The 15,892-nt window shown below is 45.6% G+C and overlaps 1 long non-coding RNA gene across 1 annotated transcript in view; it reads left to right on the top strand.

The window, feature by feature from the left end:
* The window catches only part of LOC125639053 (uncharacterized), a 61,155-nt gene extending 45,631 nt beyond the window's left edge, over positions 1-15,524 (top strand). The window contains exon 6 of the long non-coding RNA XR_007357367.2: positions 14,711-15,524. This is a non-coding gene — a long non-coding RNA (uncharacterized LOC125639053). The remainder of the gene's footprint in view (positions 1-14,710) is intronic.
* The last annotated feature ends 368 nt before the right edge of the window (positions 15,525-15,892 follow it).

Below are 15,892 nucleotides of genomic sequence, written 5' to 3'. Positions count from 1 at the left end.
CAGTCCCCCACAGTCTCTTAGACTCCCCTTTTATCAGGGGCACCATAGGTGGCATGTGACTGTTGCATTTCGGTGCTGAAAGCACGCTAGAAGTGGGAGGGCCACTGGCACCTGTGCATGACACTTTACTCCCCACCAGCTTCCTCCCCTCAAGGTCCTGCCCGTGCTCTATGGCCACTTCCCCTGAGGCCCTGCCCCACCCACTACCTGCTCCTCTCCCCCAAGATCACCCCTGCTCTTTCAGTCCCCTCCCCAGAAGACTACCCCCCCACTAGATCCTCTCTGCCCCCTCCTCCGAGGCACCCACCACTCACTCCTCTCTGCCGCTTTCCCAAAGCCTCCACTGCTCACTCCTTTCTGCACCCTCCTGCCTTAAGGGTGAGCAATGGAGGTGTGGGGACGAGAGGAGCAATCGGCGGTGGGGAGGGCCTCAGGGGAGAGGCAGGGCAGTGGCGGGAAGAGGCGTAGCACGGGCAGGGCCATGGGGGAAGAGTAGGAGCAGGGCCTCGGGGTGGAGCACAGGCGGGATACTGGTGGCCCCCCCATTTCTCGGGTGCTTCCAGAGATGGCGCTTCAAAGGCAGCGAGACAGTATGCCTCCAGAAGGAAGTGTGGTGCTTCCAGCATTTTTTGCCTGGTTTCTGGCCTCTTATACCACCGCCCATAAGAGGCACCCATCAAGCACAGTCTTTAACCTCCGCTGGTATCAGGAGTAAGCACCTGCCCGCGTTCTCCACCAAGATGTCCCGGGTGCCGTACTCACAGCTGTAGTGCCTCCTTCTGCCATCTGGGGATTAGCTCTGTCAAGCCAATGCCCCTTCCTGAAGTTGCACTCTGTCATGCTCTCAGTCTCTCTCTCCCAGGACTTGACTGGGCCCGCTTCATGACTTGGCCCTCCGGCCAGGTCACCGTAACCTTCCTCATTTGGGATATCAGAGTCTCTCAAGATCCACTGTCTCATCCACTCTTTCCTTTACCTGCCCCTTAATGACACCACTGCCCAGTGTAGTAGAGGACCCAGGCACGTCCTCTCACTGGGGTCCAGCCAGGGGCCCTACAACAAGCAGTCAAAGTCTGCACAGTCCTGAACCTTACTGCTGTATCCACAGCCTGCTTCCTAACTGACCTTCCCTCACCCTGACAGTACCTACAGCCTCTCTCTCTCCTGCCCCCCTTCTGCTCTCAGCTACAGGGCTTTACACAGTGTAGAACAGGCCTTGGGACTTCCCTGAAGTCAGAGAGCAAGTCAGTGGCAGAACCAAGAGTAGGAACCAGAGGCCACATTCTGTGCTGCAGTAACCGCTGACTTAAAAGTGGAGTTACACCAGCAGAGAATTTGGCCCCTAGGATGTTGATTCGCTATTCCTGCTCTGCTCTCCCTGGAGCAAATCTCCATCCATTTTCCCATCACTTCTAGCAAACATGGCGAGTTCAGACTTCGAAAGCACTTTGGAAGAGCCTGGAGCCAAAGAACATTTTTGAACAGGATGAAACCACCTTTCAAATATTCCCGTTCTCTAGTTATCTGTTTTGTCTTCCATCCACCCACTGTTGCCTCAGAATCTATTTCCAGTGTTGTTGGCAACATGACATCAAGTCATAATGCCCTGCATGGTAAAGAAAATGTGGCACACCACATTTACACATGAATCTGGGAAATCTTTCAGATTACACCATTACCTCGTAAGCAGAACTCTGGGGGCCAAGACTGAACAGAAGGTCAACAAAGATTCATGTTACATGCTCTCTTTCCTACAGTCATCAGAGCCCCTGCCAAAATCAGCTCTGCTGTTTCCTCACCAGCAAAGAAGACAATCAAAGGTCTGCCAGACACCTATGCCCATGGACTCTGCTGCTGAGGTACCTGCAGAACATGGCCCAATCCAGTACAGCCATTTTATATGGGGGCATACAGAGGATGTATGCAAGGAGAGGAATCCAGTAGACAAAGAAAATCCAACACACACAAAGAAACAAGTGTTTTCCCGGTCTCTTCAGTTATCTCTGAAAATACTACTGGGAGGAAAGTTCACAAATAGAAAGTTCTGAGAGTTTGGTGGGGTATGGAGATGTAATTTTATGGCAGAAAGATCCTAGCTGTCTACACCAACCTGCCTGACGGATACACACCAAGGGGATCTTCCACTCAGGGAATTTGGGCCATGTCCTATCAGAAGTCACAGCATTTCTCCCCCACCCCTCAAGAGTCCACCAAGCAGCTAAGAAAGTTATTTTGCTGTGATTTGAGGGTGCAGTGATATCAGAACCTGGATTCTGCCCAAATTTTACAGGTGAATATGTTAAAAAGAGAAGAGAAGAGTGAGGGGGGATTTGATAACAGCCTTCAACGACCTGAGGGGGGTTCCAAAGAGGATGGAGCTCGGCTGTTCTCAGTGGTGGCAGATGACAGAACAAGGAGCAGTGGTCTCAAGTTGCAGTGGGGGAGGTCTAAGTTGGATATTAGGAAACACTATTTCACTAGGAGGGTGGTGAAGCACTGGAATGGGTTACCTAGGGAGGTGGAAGAATCTCCTTCCTTAGAGGTTTTTAAGGTCAGGCTTGACAAAGCCCTGGCTGGGATGATTTAGTTGGGGATTGATCCTGCTTTGAGCAGGGGGTTGGGGTTCCAATCCAACGCCATAAAGGCCCTAACCTTGGACTGGGACATGGTGGGTGGGGGTTCTGCAGGAGGCAGTGATGGCGATCCCAGGCTCATCCAAACTCCGTTTGGTACAGAGGGTGGAGAAGGAAGGCACAGAGCTGGCATCAACTCCCCAGTTCTATTCCAGTCAGCACCTAAATGCTGATCTAATTTATACCAGTGGAGAACTAGTGTAATGGAGCTGAGCTCTCTCCCATCCCCATCCCTGACTCTGTATGCCCTCTACACCACGGGTGGGGATCAGTACCCCCCGCCAACCTTGTATGCCCTCTATGCCAGAGGTGGAGATCAGCTGTTGGAGTAGACAACTGTTGGCCTTACATTAATCGGTTCTTTGCATCCACCATCTTTGCATCTCCAGTGGCCTGTTATGGAATCACAAATCTGGCCCAGTAGTGTTTAACTGCCATTCATTGGCTATAACTGGAAATCCTCATTAATAAATACATTTAACAAAATAAGATGTAAATATGCAAGGCTCATTGAATTCAATGGGAGCTAGACTGGGCCCTTTGAAGGTTCTTGGATCTGGACTTGGGGAAGTGCTGGGAAAGAATTACTTATTGCAAGGTGCCAGAAGCAAAAACTTAATCTTTGGCAAAACCAAAATTAATGGAATCCCGGCATCTGGAAGGGAACCTGAAGATACCACAATTTCCTCCAAGCAAGTTGATTGCCGAGAAACCAGAGAGGATGAGAAGTTCCCAACTGCTGCATGTGGCAGACACAGAGGCAGGCGACATCTTCATCATGCTCCAGTATGGGGTGAAGGGATTGAACTGCTAGGCCATGCCAGTCAACCATTTCAAGAATACTGGGAGCCATGAAAAAATGTCACTCAAGATGGGGACTTTTCCTTCACAGCAAGCTGCCTGCCCAGGGAGACCACTGATCATTATGCTGCAGAGATATAACTTTGGGAAAAGGTTTATTGGTTGTTTTTGTTGCTATGTTTAAGATATCTTGATAATTTTCAGTGGAGAGGGAGTGTTGAAAAGTCTCCACTTGTTTATTGCTCCTGCCCTTCATGAAACAGCCATGGCAGTGGCAAGAGAGATAAAGGCACCACTGGGTGGGAAGCGTACAAGAGCAATAGGAATGGTTGGAAGTCGGCTGCCGGTAGTCACCTCAGCTTGGATGTACACTTGTTATTTCAGTGCAGCCAGGTATCCTGTGAACTCTTCACATTCTGGAGCAGGTTCTCTCTCTGCTGAGGAGCATCCCAGCTGGCTCCCAGTGACCGAACAGGAGCAGTACTGACTGCAGTGACGAATCCAGGGGGTAGACCCCAGGCATACTGCTGAGATGAGTACTTTCCTTGTCACCCCTGCTAATGTGGCCCCCACATCCCTGCAGCTGGCAACACAGACCCCAGCCCTGCAGCTTGGCTCCCACACCCCACTCTGGAGAGGAGGAACTGAAACAAGAACATGGATAATTCTCTTCTCCTCAGCCCCATCACAAAGCACTGAGCCCTTAGCAGCATACAGACATGCTACCGTGGAGCTCACTTTTCACTGTGAAGTAACTAACCATTGGAACAACTTTCCTAGGGACATGCGCCTCCATCACTTACAGCCTTTAAACCAAGACTGGTCGCCCTTCTAAAGGATTATGCTCTAGTTCAGCCATAAGGTTTGGACTCGATGCCAGGATGAATTTCTTTGTCCTCCTGTGATTAATGTGGGGGTGCTTGGTGAGGAGCACTGACCTGTGCCCCAAAATGAGGCTTAAGTGTAGGATTTCTGAGGTGTATGCTGGATAGTCAGAGGGGAGCAGGTGATCTCAGCACACTCCCCCACAGGAAGATGGAGTCATTTGACCAGTGGTTGCCATGAAGGCTGACTGGGACCAGCTGCCAACCAGAGTAATTGTCATGGGGACAGTCACCTGGATGGCAAGTGGGGAAAACAGAGTGAGGCAAAAGGCAGCCTTCACACTGGGACCCTGTAACAAACGCCATTGAGGAACACGGTAACTGAGTCCAGGCTAGATATCACCTTACAGTCACGTACCGGTTGTTCTATTTGTTAAGTGTGCAATAGGGAATGTGGAATTGTATTGTGGAAGACCCAAGATGAAAGTTCCTGCAACTGCCCTGTCCCCCATGAGTCTATAGTCTAAAATCATTACTGATATTCTCTTAGCTCAACAGTGACTGCTACATTTACCACGCTGCATATGTAAACCACATACAAATAAAACCGAATATTTCAGAAATGAGATCTACACTGCTGGTGACTTTCAGGCAACATGGCAATTTGAAATGAAGATAGAAGACAGGGATATTACCCGATAACTCCAAGAGTCTCTGTGCAGTTCCCAAATAGAAGCGTGCAGTTGAAATAATTGTTTATGAGCATGGGCATGAAGGAGCAGCACTGAGCTGAGATGTTTGTGTGAAACACTGAAGTGTGAGAGGTTAGAAACGTTATTTTAATAGAACTTTAATTGCCTTAGGTTTTGGGAAGGATCTGAGGCATAGATAGAATAAAACACACTGGAATTATTAGAAGATATAAAGTGTTTCTGTACAAATTAAGAGCTTTGAACTATGAGGTCCTCTGTTAAAAAAGCTACAGCTAACATAAGCCTTAATTGCCATCTTTTCCCCTCTTCACTCGATTAAAGTCTGTTACAAATGCCACCATTAGAATGTTCTGCACAAAATGCTACATTGGGTGAATGTTAAGGTTATCCAGTGAAGCACTTAGTTCTCAGGAAATGCTCAAGTTAAGGTTGCAGGATCAACATTAATTCTGCCCCCTGGACTGTGTGATTTATGATGCATTAACGCAGCCCTCTTGCATCTTGCAGTGTCTGTGGTTGTCCTTCCTTAAGCCCTGTGCTCTTTACAAGATCTGCTGGCATTACAACAAAGTAGGAACCCTTTCCTCTGATCCCTGCTCACCTTCCAATATGCCAGCAGAGGCAGCCAGCATAGCTTCTGCTAGCTACACATTGTGTGAGCTTAGTAGGAAAGCACTAAGAAAAGTTGCTCTATGTATATACTGAACACAACGTCTAATTTTCTCTTGTTATGAAACAGATACTGAACCATAAACATGACTCACCTTGAATGTAGGCCTGCCCTCAGACTACTTCAACAGAACAGCACTGAGATGGTTTATAAGAAAATTAAGAATACGTTGATTAATAAAGAACAGAGATTTAAGTGATACTAAACAAAAGAAAAAGAGACAGGTAAGGATACAAACAAAACAAAACGTGCTTTCTAGTGACTAAAACTTTTAGCAAGTTACAAATTTTGCATAAGCAGTTTTCTCACTTACACCATGTTACCAGAATCTCCAGCCCTCCCAGGTCAGAGGGTCCAACATTCACAGAATCAGAGGGTGCTGTCCCCTCTGTTCCCTAAGTGATGGATAACTAGAATGTCTTTTTGTTCCCCTTATACTTCCCAAAGTCCATTGACTGGGCCTCAATCTCCAGGAAGACTTCCTGGGGGTGCAGACTCTGTCTCCAGGTGTGACCATTTCTTAGCTTGATTGCTTTGTTTACCTTATCTGTCCTTTCATGGTCCTCTGCCTGTAACCAAGCCAGTCAGACAGATAACTCCACATTCCTTTGTCTAGGGCAGGCTGAAATTATGCACTACCTCCAAACCATATTATAAGAACATATTTCCAGCACACATACAACTCTTTATACACAACCCAACCATATACCACAACCCAAACATATACCACACAGTGATACTCCTGACGAGCACACCACCAGTTTACATGCAAGATACCTTTTGGATACATCTTCTGCAACAGTGTGTTGCGGGGAGGGAGTGTATCAGACCTGATATGAGTTACGGGTTTGTAGGCCCTGTGCCAGTGGGCATTGAAGGGGTCTTAGGGTTATCAAAATGCAAATGATTTAATGAATCTCTACCTAGGAAGGTTTCAGCCGTGTTAGTCTGTATTCGCAAAAAGAAAAGGAGGATTTCTTGCACCTTAGAGACTAACCAAAACATTGTACCAAAAGGACTGAAGGTAAAAAATCCATTACACTCTACATACCACACAGACTATGCTGACAGCTTGTGCCACACGCTCTCAAAGTTTTGGTCAGTCTCTAAGGTGCCACAAGGCCTCCTTTTCTTTTTGCGAATACAGACTAACACGGCTGTTACTCTGAAGCCTGTCATTATGCAAGGCACTGCATTTAGCCGTATGGAGTGGAAATCTATCAACTGCATGAAAAAACTTGTACAGATACAGACAGACATCATCTTCCTTTCCAAATGCAAACAGATGGACATTGTACCAAAAGGACTGAAGGTAAAAAAATCCATTACAATCTACATACCACACAGACTATGCTGACAGCTTGTGCCACACGCTCTCAAAGTTTATAAATTGGTTAGTCTCTAAGGTGCCATAAGTACTCCTTTTCTTTTTACCTAGGAAGGTATATTCACAGACCCTTTCACTGTCCCCAAATATAGTTAATTAAAACAAATATGGAGAAGCTCCTTTTGCCCCAGCAAACTGGGATAATTATTATAACATTTACTTTGTTTGAATGTCTGAAGTTCAAAGAGTTATTTACTCTAAGGGTTCCTGGATAACGTGTAAATAAATCAGTCTAAAACAATAATTCGGTTTCCCTAACTGTAGGTCAAATAATGTATTTGAAATGGACAGAAGTTTCAAATAATCATATAAACTGCAGGAAATAAATCATCAAGCAAGACAAATCTGAATTAATTGTTTGTCTTGTAAATCAGGAGGAAAAAAGAAGTGATGGCTTTGGACTGTGATACTTAATGATCACAAGGGAACTGACCTAAACCTGTGGGTAGGTCTCTACAAGCTGATAGATTCATTCTGGAAGATGCATAATGTTGGTGGTGCACAGAACACTCAGAATCTGCCTGGATACACATCCAGCGCCAGAAGAATATAAAATATACTGCTGAAGCTCTGCTGGTGAGAAAGAGGAGTTCGAGTGCACGACGATGATGGAGACTGGAGGGTCTAAATATAGCACAGAAATAATAATAGTCAACTTCCACTTTCCATGATTGTGTATCACAACAGGACAAGGCCCAGAAAAACAATTCCTTGACACCTTAAAACAATCTCTTCTTAGAGCAGGTAATTGAAGAGCAAACTCAGGAAAGGCTATTTTGATTAGTGCTAAGTAACACAAAGGAGTCTATTCAAGTAGTAACTTAGCTGGCACACTAGTAATAGGGACCACAATATTATTGAATTGAGCATCCCTTTTGGAGGGACTATACCAAAAATTAGCATGATGACATTACACTTTAGAAGGAGGATTTCAAGGAAGGAATTGGTCAAGAGACCCTAAAGGAAGGGTGACATAATTTGAACTTCCAAAAAGCCTTACATCTCTTGCAAGAGGGAATTAAGAAAACTAAGTAGTCATGAGGTGAGTGGTAAACCACTATCATGGATTAGAAACTGGATAAGAGGCAGAAAACAAAGGATATAACAAATAGCTCTATTTTCAACATGGTAAATGGTTAATATTGCAGGTTTCCACAAGACGCCACACTAGGAATGGTATTATTAAACAACTGTATAGAAATGAGGGTGAACAAGCAGATGGCAAATTTTTCCAATGACCCAAAATTATTGTTGATTGTTAAGAGTGTGAAGAACTTCTGGGACGCCGAAAATCAGTGTTGACAAATATAAGGTAATGCACGCTGGAAGCCATAGCTTGAACTGCATCTATGCATTGCTGGCTTCTAAATTAACTGTAACTATCCAGGATAGAGAACTAGGCATCGCCGTGGGCAGCTAAACGGACACCTTCACTTAATGTGCAGCAGCAGTCAAAAAAATAGACAGTTTGCATAAGGAATAGGACAGAACATAAGTCCGAACATACCATAGTACCATTATTAGAGCGACAAGGTGGGTGAGGTGTTATCCTATTGGACCAGCTTCTGTTGGTGAAACAGACATGCTTTCAAGCTTATACAGACCTGAAGAAGAGCTCAAAAGCTTGTCTCTCTCACCAAGAGAAGTTGGTCCAATAAAATATATTAACTCACCTGCCTTGTCTCTCCAATATCCTGGGACCAAAATGGCTACAACACCGCACACAACAACACCATTATATGATTCAGTGGTGTACCTTCACCTGGAGTAGCTCTGGTCATTCTTCCTATCTCCAAAAGCATATGTCAGAAAGAGAGGAGGCTCAGAGACTGATTTAGTCGGTGTTGGTCCTGCTTTGAGCAGGGGGTTGAACTAGATGACCTCCTGAGGTCTCTTCAAACCCTAATAGTCTATGATTCTATGACCGATGACAAAAAAAAAACATTAGAATCATGAAAAGGCCTCCATAAGAAGAGAGTTTGAAAGAACGCATTGTTATACAGAGCATAATCAATCTGTGCAGCTCACTGCTACAGGATATTATCGAATCACAGAATTGTAGGGCTGGAAGGGATATTTTCACTAACAAGGTCAGCTCCCAGACTGCTACGCTGGACATCACAAAATGGGGAAGAGATGGTCAGCCCTCTGTGGAGATAGAGGTGGTTAGGGACTATTTAGAAAAGCTGGACGTGCACAAGTCCATGGGGCCGGACGAGTTGCATCCGAGAGTGCTGAAGGAACTGGCGGCTGTGATTGCAGAGCCATTGGCCATTATCTTTGAAAACTCGTGGCGAACCGGGGAAGTCCCGGATGACTGGAAAAAGGCTAATGTAGTGCCAATCTTTAAAAAAGGGAAGAAGGAGGATCCTGGGAACTACAGGCCAGTCAGCCTCACCTCAGTCCCTGGAAAAATCATGGAGCAGGTCCTCAAAGAATCAATCCTGAAGCACTTGCATGAGAGGAAAGTGATCAGGAACAGCCAGCATGGATTCACCAAGGGAAGGTCATGCCTGACTAATCTAATCGCCTTCTATGATGAGATTACTGGTTCTGTGGATGAAGGGAAAGCAGTGGATGTATTGTTTCTTGACTTTAGCAAAGCTTTTGACACGGTCTCCCACAGTATTCTTGTCAGCAAGTTAAGGAAGTATGGGCTGGAAGAATGCACTACAAGGTGGGTAGAAAGCTGGCTAGATTGTCGGGCTCAACGGGTAGTTATCAATGGCTCCATGTCTAGTTGGCAGCCGGTATCAAGTGGAGTGCCCCAAGGGTCGGTCCTGGGGCCGGTTTTGTTCAATATCTTCATAAATGATCTGGAGGATGGTGTGGATTGCACTCTCAGCAAATTTGCGGATGATACTAAACTGGGAGGAGTGGTAGATACGCTGGAGGGAAGGGATAGGATACAGAAGGACCTAGACAAATTGGAGGATTGGGCCAAAAGAAATCTGATGAGGTTCAATAAGGATAAGTGCAGGGTCCTGCACTTAGGACGGAAGAACCCAATGCACAGCTACAGACTAGGGACCGAATGGCTAGGCAGCAGTTCTGCGGAAAAGGACCTAGGGGTGACAGTGGACGAGAAGCTGGATATGAGTCAGCAGTGTGCCCTTGTTGCCAAGAAGGCCAATGGCATTTTGGGATGTATAAGTAGGGGCATAGCGAGCAGATCGAGGGACATGATCGTTCCCCTCTATTCGACATTGGTGAGGCCTCATCTGGAGTACTGTGTCCAGTTTTGGGCCCCACACTTCAAGAAGGATGTGGATAAATTGGAGAGAGTCCAGCGAAGGGCAACAAAAATGATTAGGGGTCTGGAACACATGAGTTATGAGGAGAGGCTGAGGGAGCTGGGATTGTTTAGCCTGCAGAAGAGAAGAATGAGGGGGGATTTGATAGCTGCTTTCAACTACCTGAAAGGGGGTTCCAAAGAGGATGGCTCTAGACTGTTCTCAATGGTAGCAGATGACAGAACGAGGAGTAATGGTCTCAAGCTGCAGTGGGGGAGGTTTAGATTGGATATTAGGAAAAACTTTTTCACTAGGAGGGTGGTGAAACACTGGAATGCGTTACTTAGGGAGGTGGTAGAATCTCCTTCCTTAGAGGTTTTTAAGGTCAGGCTTGACAAAGCCCTGGCTGGGATGATTTAACTGGGAATTGGTCCTGCTTCGAGCAGGGGGTTGGACTAGATGACCTTCTGGGGTCCCTTCCAACCCTTATATTCTATGATTCTATGATTCTATGATTGAGAGAGCATCTAGTCCAGCCCCCTGAACTGACGCAGAATCAAGTAAACCTAGACCATCCCTGTCTAATCTGTTCTTAAAAACCTATTAGGAATGAGGGACCACAGTGTGGGAAGGTAACAACGAGAGGAGATAAATCATGAACAAACGGTAGTGGAGAACCCTGTTATTTGTTTTCTAAGCTCCCCCAGAATTGTAGGATCTGTTGTATTCTATGGTGATTTTTATTCCATGCCCATCACCATGGTATCTGATCTAAGACTGCTGGAAACAGGACTAAATGTAGCAATATTACACTGCAAATTATTATCCTCCAGCGAAACAAGGACATCTACTTAGACTAGATTGCTCATGTGTCACTGGGCATCAGGAATAAGTCAGTATTAAAAATAAATCCAACTCATTTGCTCTAGGCTTATCTTTGAAAAATATATTCATTCATCCATGGTTTAAGCGCAGTTTAGATTAGCCAGAGGATGTTAATGACTGCGTAGGGTGTAATATAATGTACAGTAAAACTTCAAGTTACTAGCTGCCGTGAAAGCAGTAACAGCAGGTGTATACTACATACGCCTCTCTGTGACATGCCGCGATAAAATTAACCATGAAAATCAATTCTGAACATACCAGCGAAGACACTGCCTACAATGGTCATTTAGAATGCATCTGCAGATCACCTGGATTCAAAACAATGAGGATACACATACAGCGGGTGGCTGAGTGCCCTGGCTGGGCTGTGCCGGTGGCACACGGCTTTTGTAGGGAGCAGGGTGGACCCACACAAGCCCTTCCAGAGGCACTGGGGGCCAGGGTATTTAGGAGCCTACCTCCCACTAACACCAGTGAAATACTTTTGAGGACTTGGGTCCTGGGACAGCTCAGTTGGCATGCTTAGCGCCATCCAGCAGAATGGCAGAGACTGCATCACACAGTGGAAGGACAGAGCACTGACCCGGGAACCAGGAGGTCTGGATTAAGTTTGTTGCACTGCTACAGTGTCCCTGTGTGACCTTGGGCAAATTGCTTAACCTCCCTGTACCTCAGTTCCCCCTTGTGCAATTGAGTTAACAGCCCTGCCCTTCCTCATGGAATCCTGATGAAGTGCTCAGGTAATGGGGGCCATTCAAAGACTGATAAATAAGGTAAACTGGCCCCACTCCATGGACCAGTGCAGCAGCTAAGGAGGTGGGGGGTCTCATGGCTCCATTCTGACCCCTTTCAGGCAATCTGCTCCCTAGTGAAAGCAAGAGGCAAGCAGTGACTGCTAATGCAATTGCCTCTGAATGCCTGTCCCTTCCTGTGCAAGGCTAATCACACCTTGGCCCCAGATGATAAGAATATACATGTGAGGGAAGAACTCGATGAAAGCAACGTGACCTGTGTTTAAGATGCAGTTTGACATTACAGAAGCTAGATGGTCTCAAGGTAATCTCCATTACACCTCTTTGAGACAGGGTATTGATCTGGTTCCACTTAACAGAAATCCCAGGGTTACATAACCCATAAAATTGCAGCCAGCGGAATTAAATACATTTATGTTTTAAAAGACCTGCCTTATTTCCAATGAATATTTATCAGCAGTTCGACATTGCATGGGGATGACCGGCTCAGCATGGTTTTTGCAAATAAAAAGGCAGATGAACAAAGTGTATACGGATTTGTTGACCTCCGAGACTTTCAGACTCTGTATGTGCAATGCACTGTGGGTGCTTGCTAACAAAAAGCAAACATTTGAATATTGTGTATACAATCATTTCCAGAAGGATTTAATCAAAGTAAAACAGATTCTGTATGACACCAGATCCCTAATGCTTATCAGAAAGCAAAAACCACTAACAAATAACAAGAAATCAGAGACACTAATATGCTACATATTTCAGCATCAAAACAGATAGTCCTGTAAATTACCCTTCCAGTTCACGTGGCTAATGTAGTATTTACATTCGTGCTGTGGAAGAGCTGCATAGCCAACTATACCAACTGTGAAATGTTATCCAAAGAAGGATGTTTTAAACAGATGTAGTATAAAAGTTCTTGTCGATTTGATGTTTTAAATAGGAAATCAAATTACATAGCCAATCAAATACACGATTTTGTTTAGTTTTACCCATACCTACACCCCATGCAATCCCCCAGATATCAGTGGGATTGAAAGGTGCGAGTCCGGCCAAAACTGGTACCCAAGGAAAGCTGCATGGTAGGAGTGGATGTGGTGCTGTTGGACTGGGCTGAAGGAAGCAGATTCTCACTTTAGTAACAGCTGCATTGCTGTGGGCATTGCCTACACCCCAGGTCTGGGAAAGGACAAAATACTCCTTTGGAAATATTGTTGTGCCCATGTTACACACAGCTGAGCCCACCTCCACTCTTCCCTGGTACTCTCTGGTGTGAGATGACTTCACCTTCTATTTCTAATACCGTCATACACTATTTATGAGAATTAGACTCTGAATGCTCAAGTAGGTGCTCTGATTAGAAGTCATTACAGGAACAGAGCTAGGGGCTTCTAATGCAAAAATGAATGGAATGTCTTGATTAATATCTAATCACACACCCATTTTTTCCAACCAATTTTGTTGTGCTGGCGTATCCATCGAAACTGATCACTGAATTCTGAATTTTACAGTGTATCTATTGTAATTGGGACATAACGGAAGAAATGCCCCAGATAAATAGATCAGGTTTTCCGTACCACATTATGAACGGGCCTGAACAGCCATGGGATCAGATCCAAGTCTGATGAACACAATGATTAACAAATGTGCATTGATTAATCTGATTAAATATTTCATTAGGGTAGTAATGGCAAATTACCAGCATCTTACACCAATTCCACCTTCCGCATACCATAGCCAGACATCCAATCCCAGACCAGCCAGCTGCCCTGTGATGAGATTTGAATTCCTGGTGATTTATGGGATGCCTACAAGGAGAGTTAAAATGAAAGGGAGCAGCGACCCAATCAATTCTCTATGGAGCAGCTCCCTCTGAAGTTATTGTTATTAACATACCCTGGGAAACATTGCAAGTTAGACACAAGGTTGTTTTTCCTTTTATATTTGGTGTGGAAGGGGAGCAATGGAGCCTTTTAAGGGAGATTACACAATAAAAGGTGAGCATTGAACAGAGAGCACAAGGAAGAGCAACTTTTAGACAGCTGATTCTGTTTTCAAAGGAGAAAACAGGCTTATAATGTGTCAACCGCTTATATAGCAAATCAAGCCTCTTTCTGAGCTGCAAACTTGTCACCCCACTGTGCAGACGTCCAGGTAGTGAGCCTGCTGAACACAGCCAAGGACCTTTTCTGTCCATTAGCCGAGGCCTAGCAATTGGTTCCTTTGAGGCCCTAAGTTTAGGTTTTGGCTCAGCAAGTCTGACACACTAGCCAGGAGTCTTAGGCAAAGCACACTTCTTTCCTGAATACAAAACCTCGAGAAGCCACCGAATGCGGAACTTACCGTGTGTCTTTACTGCAGCCGCCGTGTGCGACTGCAGCGTGTGCTGACGTACCAGGCCAGCTTTACTCCGGCCAGCTCGGGGCCTGGACCAATGAGGCTGCAGCAGTGCAAGTTTCAGCACAGGTGGTCTAAGCCCACCTGGAATTCTGGTAATTATTCGTGGGGCTAGTCTGCCCTGAAGATCTCACTGCCATGTCTTCACTGGTCTGGGACCTGAGAGCCCTGGACGGAAGCTAGCTTAGGTGTGTCTGCTTGAGCTGCAGCCACACCCAGTGATTGCAGTGTAGACACAGAGTGACGATGGTCCACAGGCAAGTAGCTTCCTGTTGGTTGCATATGCCCGTTTCCTCCCACACTCCTGCCAACAACATGGGTTGCAGAAAGTTTGCTCACCTCACCAGAGTCAGCTATATAAGAACGGCCATGCTGGGACAGACCAAAGGTCCATCTAACCCAGTGTCCTGTCTTCCAACAGTGGCGAATGCCAGGTGCTTCAGAGGGAATGAACAGAACAGGCAATTACCGAGTGATCCATCTCTCTGCCACGCCGTCTCCCCTCCCTCCATCCATGCTGCCTTGTAGAGTGCGAGGCTACATTAACTCCAATGAGTTAATCCTTGAGGGCTCAGCCGAGTGTTAGTTCATCATTTAGCAGGAAGGCAACACTTGGGAAATATCCCACCCTCTTCCACCCTCTGACTTCACCGCCTCAACCAAGCTTCACAATCATCATTGCTGTGTACAGTACTAAATTGTTTAAAACTTATGCTCTGTGTGTGTGTGTGTGTGTGTATAAAATACAGTCTTTTGTCTGGCAAAAAAAATTTCCCTGGAACCTAACCCCGCATATTTACATTAATTCCTATGGGGAAATCAGATTTGCTTAACACCGTTTAGCTTAAAGTACCATTTTTCAGGAACATAACTACAACATTAAGCAAGGAGTTACTGTAATCCATTCATCCAATCCATACTTTTTTAACTTGCTGACCGTGGGAGACCCTATCAACTGGAATTAATTTGCAAACTGGACACCATCAAATTAGGCCTGAATAAAGACTGAGAGTGGATGGGTCATTGCAAAAACTAATTTCCTCATACTGTTACTCACACTTTCTTGTCAACTGTTTGAAATGGGCCACCCTCATTACCACTACAAAAGTGATTTTTCCTCCCTGGGTATGATATTGTTAATTGAATTGTCTCGTTAGACTGACCCCCCACTTGGTAAAGCAACTCCTATCTTTTCATGTATTATGTATATATATATATATATACCTGCTACTGTATTTTCCACTCCATGCATCTGATGAAGTGGGTTTTAGCCCACAGAAGCTTATGCCCAAATAAATTTGTTAGTCTCTAAGGTGCCACAAGGAATCCTCATTGTTTTTTTCATATCAAAAGCTTTGCTAAATCAAGATATAAATATAAAGATCAGACAGCCCCTGCTCCCATCTTATTTTGGGGGGCTACTCAGTGGGTCACTACCCCCCCATCCAATGGGGCACCTCATCACCAGGTGGAAGTACCCCTCCTCCCCTTCTGCCAGGATGGCACAGCTGGCTCCCGTCCTTAGCCAGGAAAGCTCTAGAAAGCCCCATCCCCAACAGACAGGGGTTCCCTCTGGAGATAGCCCATACGGGGGTAGGGTGAC

The sequence above is a fragment of the Caretta caretta genome, chromosome 6 (genome assembly GCF_965140235.1).
Source record: "Caretta caretta isolate rCarCar2 chromosome 6, rCarCar1.hap1, whole genome shotgun sequence".
In the NCBI taxonomy this organism is placed as follows: Eukaryota; Metazoa; Chordata; order Testudines; family Cheloniidae; genus Caretta; species Caretta caretta.
The sequence above is the reverse complement of the archived record's forward strand: the minus strand, read 5'-3'. Positions and strand labels throughout refer to the sequence as shown.